The following is a 16457-nucleotide window of genomic DNA, read 5'->3' as shown; positions in this document are numbered from 1 at the left end:
CAGATCTATTCAAATTATAGAACAACGGCTGAGATATATTTTTCAAAAAATATCCTACATGTACATTTTTTATTTTCCCGCTTCTCTGTCTTATTATTTCTTTTTCTCTCTCATCCTTTTATGATCCCATGATTCCATCTTTCTCTCTTTTCTTTTTATTTTTTTTTTCTCCTATTTTTATGTTTCTCTGTATTTGTTTATTTTTTTATTTTCTCATTTTCGTTCACATATTTTTATTCATATTATACGGAAAAGTCGGCAATCCCAGAATTAGGAGTCAGATTTTACTGTGTATAGTGGAGATTAAATTAATGAATTTTATATTCCACAAATTAAATGAATTTGAACAATTAATTATCAGTTTTAAATATATTGAAGGTAGACTTCATAAATTTAGACTTTATTTTGAATCTTCAACATTTATATAATAAAGTAGGACGGTTTTTGTATCTTCAACAGATTTTTGTCCAACTAGGACATTTGGATAGCTCAGATCTGTTAAAATTATAAAACAATGGTTGAGATATATTTTTCAAAAAATGTCCTACATGTATATTTTCTACTTTCCCGCTTCTCTCTCTTAATTTTTCCTTTTCTCACCCATTCTTCTATGATCCCACCATCCCACATTCCTCTCTCTTTCCTTTTTATTTTTTTATTTCTCTCATTTTTATTTTTCTCTCTGTTTGTTTATTTTTTTATTTTCTCATTTTTGTTCACTTATTTTTTTTAATATTATATGGAAAAGTTTGCGCTCCTAGAGCTAGAAGTCAGATTTTACTGTGTACAGTGGAGATTAAATTAATGAATTTTATAGTCCACAAATTAAATAAATTTGAACAATTAATTTTTATTTTTAAATATATTGAATACATGATAGACTTTATAAATTTAGACTTCATATAAATCTTCAACATCTATATAATAAAGTAGGATGGTTTTTGAATTTGTCGTACACACCTTTGTCCTACTACGATATTTAGATGGCTCAGATCTATTCAAATTGTAAAACAACAGCTGAGATATATTTTCAAAAAATATCCTACATGTACATTTTGTGTTTTCTCGCTGCTCTCTCATACTTTTTCTTTTTCTTACCCATCATTCTATGATCCCATGATCCCACCTTCATATCTCTTTTCTTTTTATTCTTTTTTATTTTCTCCCATTTTTATTTTTCTCTCTATTTTTTTATTTTTTCATTTTTGTTCACTTATTTATATTCATATTATATTGAAAAGTCTACGATCCCAGAATTAGGGGCCAGATTTTGCTGTGTGCAGTAGAAATTATATTAATGAATTTTTTAGTTCACAAATTAAATGAATTTGAAAAATTAATTATTATTTTTAAATATATTGAATACCTGATAGACTTCGTAAATTTAGACCTCATATGAATCTTCAACATAGTTTTGTCCTGTTAGGACATTTGGATGACTCAGATCTGTTTAAATTATAAAACAAAGGCTGAGATATGATTTTCAAAAAATGTTCCACATATACATTTTCTACGTTCCTGCTTCTCTCTCTCTTACTTTTTCCTTTTCTTACACCCCTCTTTCCATGATCCCGCATTCCTCTTTCTTTTCTTTTCTTTTTTTATTTTCTCCCGTTTTTATTTTTCTTTCTATTTGTTTTTTTTATTTTTTATTTTCTCCTTTTTGTTCAATATATTTTACACATATTTCCATACAATGTATGTATGCCCTAATACACTAGGACATTACGGGCATATATATTATTTCCATATAATTATATAAGTAAAAGCAGTATTGTATGTATGCCCGTGAAAATTATATATATGTTAGGCACATCTATCTATCTAGCTATATATTATATAAGGAAAAACGAGTTTTCGTGAGGAGTTTTGTGAGAACTCCAAAATTTTATAATAAATTTGTGATTTTATCAAATTTAAATAGTGTTGGAATTATAATTATATTTTAATCCTAATATTACTTACATCGTGCCTTCAGATACGGGCATACGCTAGTCTATATAATAAAGCAAGATGGTTTTTGAATTTGTCCTACACACATTTGTCCTACTAGAACATTTGGACGGCTCAGATATATTCAAATTATAAAACAACGGCTGAAATGTATTTTTCAAAAAATATCCTATATGTACATTTTCTATTTTTCCGCTTCTCTCTCTTACTTTTTCTTTTTCTCACCCATCCTTCTATGATTCTATGATCCCATCTTCCTCTCTCTTTTCTTTTTATTTTTTTATTTTCTCTCATTTTTATTTTTCTCTCTATTTGTTTATTTTTTTTATTTTCTACTTTTTGTTCACATATTTTTATTCATATTATATGGAAAAGTTTGCGATCCCAGAATTAAGAGCCAGATTTTACTATGTGTAGTGGAGATTAAATTAATGAATTTTATAGTCCACAAATTAAATGAATGTGAACAATTAGTTATTATTTTTAAATATATTGAATACCTAATAGACTTTATAAATTTAGACCTTATTTGAATCTTCAACATATTTTAATAAAACAGGACGATTTTTGAATCTTCAACATATTTTTGCCTTATTAGGACATTTAGATGGCTCAGATCTGTTATATTTTCTACTTTCCTGCTTCTCTCTCTTACTTTTTCCTTTTCTCACACCCCTCATTCCATGATCTCATGATCTTCATTCCTCTCTCTTTTCTTTTTATTTTTTTATTATCTTTCGTTTTTATTTTTCTCTCTATTTGTTTTTTTTTCCTCATTTTTGTTCAATATATTTTAAACATATTTCCATACGATGTATATGTATGCCTGCAATACACCAGGACATTACAGGCATACATACAATTTCCATATAATTATATAAGCAAAAGCAGTATTGTATGTATGCCCGTGAAAATTGTATGTATGCTAGGCATACTTATCTCTCTAGCTGTATATTATATAATCAAAAGCGAGTTTTCGTGAAGAGTTTTTTGAGAACTCCAAAATTTTATAATAAATTTGTAATTTTATCAAATTAAAAAATAAATTTAAATAGTGTTGGGATTACAATTATATTCTAATCATAATGTTACTTACACCGTGCCGTTAAGTACGGGCATATGCTAGTCTATATAATAAAGCATGATGATTTTTGAATTTGTCCTACAAACATATGTCCTACTAGGACATTTAGACGGCTCGGATATATTCAAATTATAAAACAACCGCTGAGATGTATTTTTCAAAAAATATCCTACAAGTACATTTTCTATTTTCTCGCTTCTCTCTCTTACTTTTTCTTTTTCTCACCCATCCTTCTATGATCCTATATGATCCCACCTTCCTCTCTCTTTTCTTTTTATTTGTTTATTTTTTTATTTTCTCCTTTTTATTCATATTATATGAAAAAGTCTGCGATCCTAGAATTAGAAGTCAGATTTTACTGTGTGTAGTGGAGATTAAATTAATGAATTTTATAGTCTACAAATTAAATGAATTTGAACAATTAATTATTATTTTTAAATATATTGAATACCTGATAGACTTTATAAATTTAGACCTTATTTGAATCTTCAACATATTTTAATAAAACAAGACGATTTTTGAATCTTCAACATATTTTTGTCTTATTAGGACTTTTGGATGGCTCAGATCTGTTACATTTTCTACTTTCCTGCTTCTCTCTCTTACTTTTTCCTTTTCTCACACCCCTTCTTCCATGATCTCATGATCTCGTATTCCTCTCTCTTTTCTTTTTATTTTTTTATTTTCTTCTGTTTTTATTTTTCTCTCTATTTGTTTATTTTTTTTTATTTTCTCATTTTTATTCAATATATTTTAAACATATTTCCATACGATGTATGTATGCCTGTAATACACCAGGACATTACGGACATACATACAATTTCCATATAATTATATAAGCAAAAGCAGTATTGTATGTATGCCCGTGGAAATTGTATGTATGCTAGGAATATTTATCTCTCTAGCTGTTTATTATATAATCAAAAGCGAGTTTTCGTGAGGAGTTTTGTGAGAACACCAAAATTTTATAATAAATTTGTGATTTTATCAAATTAAAAAATAAATTTAAATAGTTTTGAGATTACAATTATATTCTAATCCTAATCAGCTTGCTTGGTTTCATTTTTCCAAAAACACTTTTAAGAAAATTTTACTTTCTTATTTTTCGTGTTTTTTTGTTTTTACTGAATTTTTTTAATATTCTAAGCATTTTTTTTTTACTTTTTAGATACACCTAACATAAAAACACCTAAAAAGTAAAAAAAATGTAAAAAAATTCTTTTAAAAATTCACTAAATACCAAAAATACAAAAAAAATACAAGAATGAAGTATATATTTTTATATTTTTATGTATTTATTAATTTTTTAAAATATTTTTTTACAATTTTTTTACTTTTTAGATACATCTAAATAAGGTGCATCTAAAAAAGTTTAAAAAAATTAAAATTTAAAAAATATTCACTAAAAACAAAAAAACACGAAAATAAAAAAAAATCAGTTTTCAAAAACTTAATCTAGAAAACTTTAACCAAACACACTGAATATTATTTACACCGTGCCTTTAGGCACGGACATAAGCTAGTAAGTCAATAAAACAAAATATCACATCCAAACCATAATAATTTCACTTTTTTTCTCACAAAAAAATCAAAAAGTTATTTCCAAACGGAGCTAATTTAGTCTGACTCAATTAGTAAAAAAGCTAAAAAGTCTGGTTAAAATTCTTTCCAAACGAATTAGTCTTAGTATAATTATGTTAAAATTATAAAATTTATATATTTTTCAAATTTCAGGAACAATCAGTACAATTTACCCTAAACTTTGTGTGCAAATAACCATTTTATTCTTATTTTTCGAACAAAATAGTCGTATATTTCACCAGCATTAGTTGGGGACAAAAATATTTTGTATGCCAAATTTACTAAATTATTTTTTCAATTGCGTGAAGAAGAGGGAAGAGAATAAAATAAGATTTAATTTTTACATTTCAAAGCTTTGGATCTACCAAAGAAAATGTGAAATCTATGGAAACATCATGGACGTGAAAACGAACTTATGCAATTAACAATGCTATATATATGTAAAAATTATTATTATTATTACTCAAAACATAAAAACGGTGTCGTCACTCTGCTGTATACCCATCACCACCTTGTGTTGCAGCATCGATATATACTATACGAACCAAATTTTTTTAAAAAAAAATATATACAACACTTACATTTAAAATTAGCGAGTGACACACGCAATATGTGTACAATTTAAATAATTAATAATCATAATATATATATATATATATATTACTTAAGTGATAAATATGCTCTTAATAAAATCTAAGATCTTAGATTCAAAACTTATTTACGCTGTGTATAATAATTTTTTTTTATTTTAACATATATAAAATTACCACGTGACATCAGGAAAATAATGTTGCACTAAATCAATTTAGACCTTCCCGTAATAATAGTATGAATGAACCACAGGGTGTGGTAACTTAGAAAACACATCTGCTTTCCACACAAAAGAGCATATTTCAATACTTGGGGGTGCTCTCTTCATGGCAAGAATCTGCGTCTTACTATAAGAGTGAGGGTGAGATCCATTATTATATTCTTTTTTATAAATTAATTTAAAAATGATTATCAATCAATTACTTCAAAGTCAAGACTTACGAATACTATGATTCTCACATGACATCCTTTTTATCTTGTTAATATATGTATAAAATGATATGTCTTAGTTGTTGAAGTTAATGTTTGTCCACGTAATCAAAGTGACCTTATCTGTGATGGTAAGTTTCGAATAAAAAATTATATACAAAGTGATATTTATTTATTTTTGAGTTGTATCTCTAATCAACAGCCAGTTGATATCAAAGAGACTGCTTGTACTTGGACTTGTTTAATTTATAATATCAAAAAAATAATAATAATAAATAAATAAAAGAGTTGTGCTTCTATTTTAAAATAAATAACTTATAAGATAACATTAAAGTCTCCTTCAAAAGCAACTTAAGAAAAGGCAATCAGTTTGCTTTATTGTGTTTTTCCAAAAACACTTTTTAAAAAATTTTATATTTTTGTTTTTCATATTTTTTTATTTTTACTAATTTTTTTTTAATTTTTTAAGGAATTTTTTTTTTTACTTTTTAGACATACCTAACATAAATATACTTAAAAAGTAAAAAAATTGTGAAAAAAACCTTTTAAAAATTCATCAAATACCAAAAATACAAAAAAAAAATACAAGAGTTCAGTGCATTTTTTTTTATATTTTTATGTATTTATTAAAATTTTAAAATATTTTTTCACAATTTTTTTACTTTTTAGATACATCTAAGTAAGGTGCATCTAAAAAAGTAAAAAAAAAATGTTTAAAATTTTAAAAATATTCACTAAAAACAAAAAAATACGAAAACCAAAAAATTGATTTTTCAAAAAACTTAATCCAAAAATCTCAAACCAAATACACTGAATTGTTTTCTTAAGCTTCTTCCAAACGTGGCTTTAATGTAAAATTGCTAATACCACATTATTTTGGTGAAATAAAAATAATATAGTTTTTCATAAATATTTTCCATTGTGCATAAGCATAACCTTGTTAGAGCTTGTTTGGGGGTGTGGGTTAGTTTTTTCATTTTTTGACTTTTTAACTATTTTAACCTAGGGTTAAAAAGTTTTGTTTGGGATATACTTTTTGGCTTTTTTGAATTTTGTAAGAGAAAAAATGAAATGATTATAAGGTAAATGTAATATTTTATTTTATTTGACTAAAATAACTTATTTTGTCTTATGTCGCTATTTTAGCCCCGGTGAGACATCCCAAACGAGCTCTAAGCACATGTTTGATTCACAAGACTAATAGTGAAGTATTAATAATCCTATTAAATTAGTGTGGTATTCATTATCTAATTGGATTAATATCCATTAGATTAATAATCTCACCCCTACCCCATTACTAATAATCCTACAAATTTGTTGGATTAATTATCCATTGGATTAATAATCCTAAACCAAAATGTTAAAACAAACAAAGAATAATTGGCCTCACGAATTAATAATCTCAATCACATGTTCTAATCCACCCAATCAAACATGCCACAAGTGTATCGGGCTTGGGCTTTGTATTGGAGTTGCGCTTCACATCTAATGCGGGCCTAATATCATAGGCATATTTTTAAGGGCAAATAACAGAACAGTTTGAAAAAATAATTATAAATAAATGATAAATATTAATAATTAAAAATATGAATTTTTTCATAAAAGTGAAATAATTTTTACAAATTACCACTGAATGGTAATTTTTCCTATTTTAAATTTGTTATTGGCTCGTGTCCATCGTCTTATTTTGGAAAAAATATTGAGTGCTTGTTTGAGATCATCTAAAATAGATAAAAAATCAAAAAGTTAATACTATTCACTAATCAATTGTTTAGTCAAAAAGTCAGCATACACAAAGGGCAAAAAGACTAAAAAGACCAAAAAGACCTTGCTAACATGCATAGAAATAAAAAAATAAAAAAATAAGCGTCGCACAGTGCACTGGTGCAGCACATTACAGCACAATGTATGTCAGTGCTTACAAGGGTACTTCGGTAATTTTGTTAGATACAATATTTTAATACATATTTTTTAGTAAAAAGTCAAAAAATTATCCCAAATATACATCTTTTTTTTCACTACTTTTTTAATAAAAAAGTCAAAAAGTGCACTTATATACCCTTGAGTGTGATATAATATCATCCTAAGAAATATCTGTTTTTCATTAACTCAACAATATTATAATTCCGACTGTAAAATGAAATTACTCATTAAATAATGATACTGCTACATCATTATACCCAACATTTACTCATTAATTTGATAATTATCATTAGCCTCTACAAGTTATTCTGATGAAGAAATTAGTGATACTACAAAACCTAGAAATTTTATCCATATCAGTCTATGACTCAAATTCATTTCATATTTAGACCACACTGTACCAATCTCCACCATACAAATACCTTCCAAGAAAAATCTAGAGCCAAAATTCTGAGACAATAGCATTTGTGTGAAGAAATACTGAATGAATGAACAAACTACCATTCATGCATGTTGCGTTCATGTTACACATTTAATGTTTTAGATCACCAACCAATCTCCAAATTGAATGTTTATGGCACCTAATTATATTCTATGGAATTGGGTATTTCAATGAGAGAAAATTAGATAGGATATTTTGATTTGTAATTGCATTTATATATATTAATAATAGTTTGATTATGTTTTACTTACAATTTTTTTTTTTTTTTTTTTTTTTTTTTTTGGGTTTGTGAAAAAACTATCTTCTTTAATGTGAAAATCATTTCAAAGTGTCTATTAACAAAATATATATATTGAGATATTGGAGAATATTAAAAAATAATAATATATAATCCCTTTTAACAAAAGAAATTTTGATTTAAAAATGTATTTTGTTATTGATACCTAACTCAAAATCATTGATTATCTTTTGACTAGTCAAAATTTTGTTTTCAACCCACGTTGCTACACAAAGTACGAATCCGGATCCTCTGCCGCGTTTTCCTGCTGCCGTTGCTGCAGTGCCCCAAAACGACGTCGTTTTGGGGCAACTTTTCAAAAAAAAAAAAAAATTTCAGGCAAGAACAGAACCAGAACCAGAGAAAAGAGAGAGGAAGAAGAAAGAAGAGAAGGTAGAGGAAGAAAGAAGGCAAGAAGTGATAACCTAGTTTTTACTTGAGATTCACACTCTGGAGGAAATCTAAAAGCTTCCGGCTGTGGTGGATCTGAACGCCACCGCTACGGCCTCTGTTGAATCGACCATCACCTCCTCCGTCCATGGCGGCGTCTCTCATCTTTACCCTACTCTGATTTGACCTAGATTTATATATATATATATAGAATATGAGAGAGAGAGAGTTAAAAATTGAGTTTTTAATTTATTTGATTTGAAGAAATCATTGAGAGTGAGGAATCAAAGCAGAGATGATCTAATCTAATAAATGACTGTTTCAATCATTTTCTTTTTTTTTTTTTTTGATTTGTAAAGTCTATAATATAATAAGTGGTTGTGATTCTGACGAAAAGTAAGGAAAGTGCCATCCAACTATTGTAGTATGAAATGTCAAGTTGTTTGTATTGAACAGACATGCCGGCAGCAAAGAAAAGAGGAGAAAATATCGAGATAGTTGCTGGCCATGGAGATCGAGAGAGAGAGAGAGAGAGAGAGAGAGAAGGGGGCTCGTGGCTATGGGGGTGGCGATGGTGGGTTACGGTGTCGATGGAGGGGAGATGGTCGCGCCGTGGGTGAAAGGATGGGATACCTTCTCTTCTTCCTCTGCCTTCTCTTCTTTCTTCTTCCCCTCTATCTTCTCTGGTTCTGGTTCTGTTCTTGCCTTCAATTTTTTTTTTTTTTTTTTTGAAAACTTGCCCCAAAACGATGTCGTTTTGGGGCACTGCAGGAACGGCCGCAGGAGAACGCGGCAGAGGATCCGGATTCCACAAAGTACTACTACAATTGAAATCTTTCACAATTTTGTTTCAGTGACTTGTCAACAAAGTACTACTCCAATTGAAATCTTTCACAGTTTTGTTTCAATGACTTGTTAATAAATACTATGCACCTCTGTCTCAAGTATAAAAGAATTCCATTCAACATGGAAGAATTGGGCCAATCTCCAATAGCTCTATCATTATTTTCAAGGTTGAGTATGAAACTTCTTGAGAATGGAAGAAAACTATAAAATAAATATACAAATCAAGTTTTGAATTTGGGATCGGGTATGAAAGCCAACCATTATAGAAAATTGAAAGCTATAGAGTCGACCATTACAATAGATTTGTCATTCGTAATTAATTTGCTAATCTATCTTTAATTAGTTAATGTGAGAAAGTGTTGGAAATTGTTAGTTAGTCACAACAAAATGTAATTCTGTTTATGAAAAAATGAGGGAAATGTAAAATTTGATTGTAAGTAGTGATTGGTTATAAAATAAAACCAATTTTTTGTATCAACTTCTATTCCTATTGTTTTTTTCTTAATTAACTGTTTGTCTTCTTGATTTTGTGAGTTTCACAGGGATGAGAATTTAAACGAGAGTCTATTTATTTTTTTAACTTTCTTCACATGATTTTGTAATTTTTGAATTATACTTTTGAGCTGGTAAATTAATTCAAATTCACATATGAGTTTTACTTTTAATATAGCAAAGTTTTTCATTAATATAAAAATATTTATTATAATCTCTATCAAAATGAAATATTATTTATATAATTCCACTCATATTCTAAATAAATTATATATCATCTTATATCCATAAAATATCTTCGTCAACTATATTACTCCACGCCTCTCCCAATTAAAAACAGAACACAACACACCATAAATTCTATTTGGATAATTCAAATTATTAATGTTATATATTTTCATTTAAAAAAATTAATATAATTAAATAATATGATCATGATTATAATTATTCTATCAATATATGTTTTTATTTTATTTATTTTTGTACTTTGACTTATGTGTCATTTTGGTTTTTATAATTTTAATTGGCTCGATTTTAGCCTAAATTTTTAACTTCAAATTGAATCCTATTGTTAGTTAGTATTTTTTTTATGACAAATATGCACATGGCTAGTGTGTGTCATCATGTTTTTAGGAAAAAAAATTATAAACTCAGTCAATTTAATAACTTGACATTAATAGCTCAATTATCATTTTCTGTCAAAAACCTTAATGACGTTATTAATTGGATCAAATTGACTCAAAATTTAAAATTAAATATCAAAATTAAATTAATTAAAATTGTAAGAACAATAATGACACAAGTGACCAAACCTCTATCTTCTTCTTTTGCCTCTTCTTCCTCATTGCTGAACACAACAAAATCTTCTGATTCGCTGAGGGAGGGAAGAGAAATATGACAAATATTCACATCACCAACGACTTAGATAACGTCGTCGACGAGAGAAAGGATGAAACCTGAAGATAATGGGGCAAAAGATTATCCCGTTCCAGAGCCGAGTTCGTTCCTCCTCTATGGACTTGCCAAAGATGCACAACGAAATGCTCAAGTGCCAATTCAACCCCGTTTTTGGTTTCGTCAAGCTCCAATTTGACGTTCAAATAATTTTTTCATTTGAGTGTAATGTTACTACAAACACAACTTTGTCAGTCATATTAATGAAAAAAATAATATTATTATCTCTTTTATACCGAAATGTATATTTTATATTTTTTCACACATTAATTTTGATCTTTTTAATCTTATTAAAAAAAACAGTCAATAAATAATTATTTTATCTTTATTTTTTAAATAAAATAGTCATATATTTCATTAAATGGGTACACAAATACATTGTAGGTGGAATTTATCACATAACTTTTTCAGTTATGCGGAGAAGAGAGAAGGGAACAAATTAAGATTTAAATTTTACTTTTTAAAGCTTCGGATCTCCCAAAGAAAATGCAAGATCTATTGAAACATCATGTGGTGAAAATGAATTTATGCAATTAAAAATGCCCATATATATGAGGATCAAAATTATATTATTACTTAAAACTCTAAAGACGGTGTGGTCACTCTAGACCCATTACCACATTGTGTTGCACCATTGACAATATGCAAATAAGTATACGTTTTAATAAACTATATTATAACAACATTTTCATGTAATAATTGATAATAAGTATATACGATAAGAACCATAATTTTTTTTTTTTTTAAAAATGTACAAAAATTATGTAGAAAATAAAATGTCTGTGTTGTAGAAGTTAATGCTAAATATTGTCGTAAACAAAGTAACATTATTTGTGATGGTAGGTTTTTAATGAAAAAAAAGGTAAATTACACTTTATTCTTTTTATGTTTGATAATTTTTTCACTTTAACTCTTAATTTTTTTTTTCTTCTTACTTGGCTCATTATATTTCAAGTTTTTTTTTTCAATTTATTCTAAAAGTTAACTTATATAAAAAATTGGACAAAAAACTGATACATTGACAATTATGTGATATAAAAATCTTTTATTACATATAACTCACACATCAAACATAAACTACTCTCAATATAATATATTTTTTATGTCACGAACGTGATATTTTATGTCTAATTTTGAGCAAGAGTTAGTTTTAAGAGTAAATTGAAAAAAATTTAAAACATGAAAGGTCAAACTCAGGAAAAAAAAATTCAAGAATAAAAGTGAAAAAGTGATTAAACATAAAAACACAACACACTCTGCTACAGCGAAGCAAGCTACTCAAGCCTCATGGGCTTGGGCTGGGGCTTCATATTAGATTTGTGAATGTTTGACTTTGGACTGGTCCGTATTTAAGTGGCCCAATTACAATATCACTATTTTATTTTTATTTTTATTTTTTTTTTATTTTTTTTTTTCAGGTAGTAAATATCACTAATTACATGCTCTTGATTGGTTCAGTAGAAAAACACCAGATTTCTAAGGATTAGTTAAGTTAGTTTAAAGACTAAATTGAGAAAATTTTAAAACAAGAAAAGTCAAAATCATGAGAAAAAAAAATTCAAGAATGAAAGTGAGAAAATGATCAAATATAAAAATACAGAGCTGCTACAGCAAAGCAAGCTTCTCAAGTCTCATGGGCTTGGGCTTGGGCTTGGGCCAGGGTTTCATATTGGATTTGGGAATGTTTGACTTTGGACTGGTCCGTATTTAAGTGGCCCAATTACAATATCACTAATTTTTTCTTAGATAGTAAGGTCTCGTTTGGGAACATGATATTTTAGTAACTTTTTGACTAAAATATGAGATAAAAAAATTAGTATGTTTGGGGTGACTTTTTGGCTTTTTACGAAAAGATGTGCAAAAAGTAGAGAGAAAATGAAATCTTTGACTTTTTGGTATAGGTTATAGGCCCTGTTTGATAGAGATGTGGCAAAGTGATTATACCTTATAACTTAACAGCTTATAGCTGTGAACATAAGTTGATTTTTAACTCATAAATTAAGTTTCTCCTCTCCCACTCAAAGAATAAGTTGATTTTTGACTTACAAAAAGCTATAAGGTGTATTGCTAAGCTGAACCAAACACATCAAAATAGTTTAAATTAAGCTAAAAACTGAAATAAGCTGAAAATAAGCCCTACCAAACAGGGCTATAAGCTTTTTGGCTTTTTTTAGTAATTTTTTGACTTTTTGGCTAAAATGTTAACTTACCAAATGAGGCTTAAGCCTTTGTTTGCATATCACAAAATGGGTTTTTTTAGGGCTAAAATAGTCATAAAAAGACAAAATAGACTTTTTAATCTAATAAGACAAATGTTACACTCAAATCAGAATCATTTTATTTTTTCTTTTACAAAAGTCAAAAAAGTCAAAAAATCTATCCTAAACGAAACTTTTTAAGCCCAGACTAAAATAATTGAAAAACCAAAAAGTCAATTCACATCTCAAACAAACTACATGCTCTTGATTGGTCCAGTAGAAAACACCAGATTCCTAAGGATCAGTTAAGCTAAACACTCGAGTTTGAGTTTCAAGATCTCTTTCTCTTATTCCTCTCCTCTCCCCGACCAAAAAAGAAGAAGAAAAAAAAAAGAAGTGAGAAATTTATTTAAATACGATATAAAACTTCTTAGTTAGCACTATTGTGTAATGTTATAAAATAAAATTGCTCATTAAATGATAATAATGCTATGTAATTGAACTATTATATCCAATATTTACTTCTCAATTTGTCAATTATCATTCTCTGCATGTTATTATGATGAAGAAATAGTGAATGAATGAATCAAGAAACTACCATCCATGCATGCATGCATGTTGTGTTGATTTTACGCTTATAATGTGTTCTATCACCAACCACCCTTCGAAACCTTTGAATGATTCCAACACTTAACTATATTCTATTGAATCAATGAGAAAAAAATAAATTTGTATTGTTGAGTAATAATAGTTTGATTTTTTTTATAAAAAAAAAAAAAAAATTGTGCTAAAACTATTTTCTTTAATGTGAAAATTATTTTAAAGTTTTATTTAACAAAAAAGTAATGAGATATTGGAGGATATTAAACTATAATAATATATAATTTTTTTTAACAAATTTTTTTTTTGGTTTGGATGTAAATTTGTTAATTTTTTGCCTTTTTTCCATTATTGGCAAGTTAAAATCATTGTTTACCCCCTTTTTCTCAATAGTTGGTTTTCAATCAAATTTGCTACAGAGAAACAAGTTTGTTTTCAATAAAATTTAAATTTGCTACAAACGGCTGATTAGTTAACGAAAATTGAAGACAAAAGAACAATAAATTTAATTCCTTAACCTACAATGTGTGAGAATTGAGCTAATCTCTATAGATGCTGTACGGGAAAGAAATACACCTTCACGTATAATCCTGTTGACCAAGTCTGCTCCTCCGTACGTCGTCGCTTTTCCACCTGAAAATACAAACGTGAGCTTGCCGGCGGGTGTGTGCCGGAAACCTCTCCGATGCCTAAGTCAGCAAACTTGACAAATAGACAAAGCTCTGTGTATTCAGAAAGCAAAGTTGTGTGTTACCTCTCCCAAGGTGATGTTTTTGAGTTTTTATAGGTTTTGCGTGGTACAATCCTAGTAGGACTTCTACTCCTCCATGTAGAGTCCTCCTAGGATTCATACTCTTGAAGATAATGCTTATCCTTCAACACCCCTCACTGCTTAAACAAGTGAGATGGTTGTATTATGGCCGAACTCCAATACGATCGAAGTAAACACGACTAAGCATAGCCGTAGAATGAGCCGAACTAGTTCTTCCTTTTACTTCTCTTACGTCGGCTTCTCATGCACTGTACATGGCACGGCTTAGACCGAACTAACGATTCGTGACCGGTATAACTCTAAGACCGGTCTAATTTCAAGTTGCTTCCGGACTGAAGTAACTTTACACGTATCTTGGGTCGGAGTAATTCTGTACCTCTCTTGGACCGGAGTAACTTTTACGGCCTTTTTTACTTAGCCTTTTGTATTGTGGGCCACTATGACCATCTTATAGCTCGGCCCAATTTTCACCAAAATTACCCTCTCAGATGCTCAACTCATGTTTCAAAATTGAAGACAAAATATAAGAAAATGATCAAAACAAATACATTAGGAAATTTTTTGAATTTGAGATGTGACATAAAAAGTAGCGATCGTGGCAAATTGTATCTTATGGAATTGACTGTTGGAATGGATTGGTCATGCAATTTCGTTAATTAGTTGACGTGGATAGTATTGCTAATTACTACGTAACGTGATTTGTAAAAATTAGAAAAATATAAAATTTAATTGTAAGTAAAGTAAGTAAGAATTGATTATAACACGTAGTTGAAAAGTAAAAACCGAAGAAGAAAACAAAGAGATGTATGAAATTCTATTCCTTGTTTTTTAAAACTCTCGATTACTCGAGATTGTAAGCACAACTTATCAATATGATGCATAGTATATATCTTGCAATATTTGGAATTTACGAGTTTATAAATCAATTAAAATTTCTTAATAGTTTCGAACTTGAGGATTATTAGAAATGACAAGAAAAATTATCAAGATTAAATAATAGGATCTAGATTTGCTTTCATCTATGATATGAATTGAAGGGTGACATCCGGGTCGTAAGATCTATTACAAGTGCTGTTTTGATAATTCGAACAGTTTGTTTTATTAAACTCTTCATCGATATCATAGATCCAAAGCAGGTTCCATTAAAAATATGGGACAAGGTTTGGAAATGTTTTGGAAAGATGGTAAAATGTTGATTTTTGATTTTTTACTAAGCTTTTAGGCTTTTTTGGAAAGTGATATGGAAAAAAACTACTTTTTTACTTTTTTGTATAGTATTTATTTATTATGTCACATCACATTAAAATGACCAAAATATCCCCACTAAATTTAAGAAATTTACTATTTAACCTACGTAATTGTTTGAACAATTATGTAACTCATAGAGAGCAATTACATAATTTTACCACCTGCGTTTTTGTTCCTTCCCAAGTCACCTTGCTTGCTTTTTTTATGCTGCTTGTGGCGTTTTTGGATGAATCCGGATCCTCCGTCGCCCTTTCCTGCGGCACATCCCTGTCGCCCTCCAAAACGACGTCGTTTTGGAGGGGTTTTTTTTTTTTTTTCTTTTTTTCTTTTCTTCTTTTCTTCTTCTCACTGATAACTCTCTCTCTCTCTCTCTCTCTCTCTCTCTCTCTCAGTCGGTTCTTAGTACCCAAGTCATGGTTTTGGGTATGGTGAGCTTGGTGGTGATTGATTAGCAATGGTGGATTGAAAATCTGAGGCTTCACATCTGAGCATTCAAGTGGTGGCTACTGTTGTTAACATTGCTGCGGTGGGTTGTAATTTGAGGGTTTGGAAGCTTGTAATTTGTGAGAATTGGTGTGTTTGGGGGGAGAGAAAGTTTCTTATTCTTAATAGAGCCCATAAAATTCCCAACACTTGAAACCATGTCTAACCCAAAACCTTGATCTACAACCCCAAAA

Source organism: Camellia sinensis, chromosome 2 (assembly GCF_055761805.1).
Source record: "Camellia sinensis isolate YWXY chromosome 2, ASM5576180v1, whole genome shotgun sequence".
NCBI lineage: Eukaryota > Viridiplantae > Streptophyta > Magnoliopsida > Ericales > Theaceae > Camellia > Camellia sinensis.
This window is presented reverse-complemented; position numbering follows the sequence as displayed.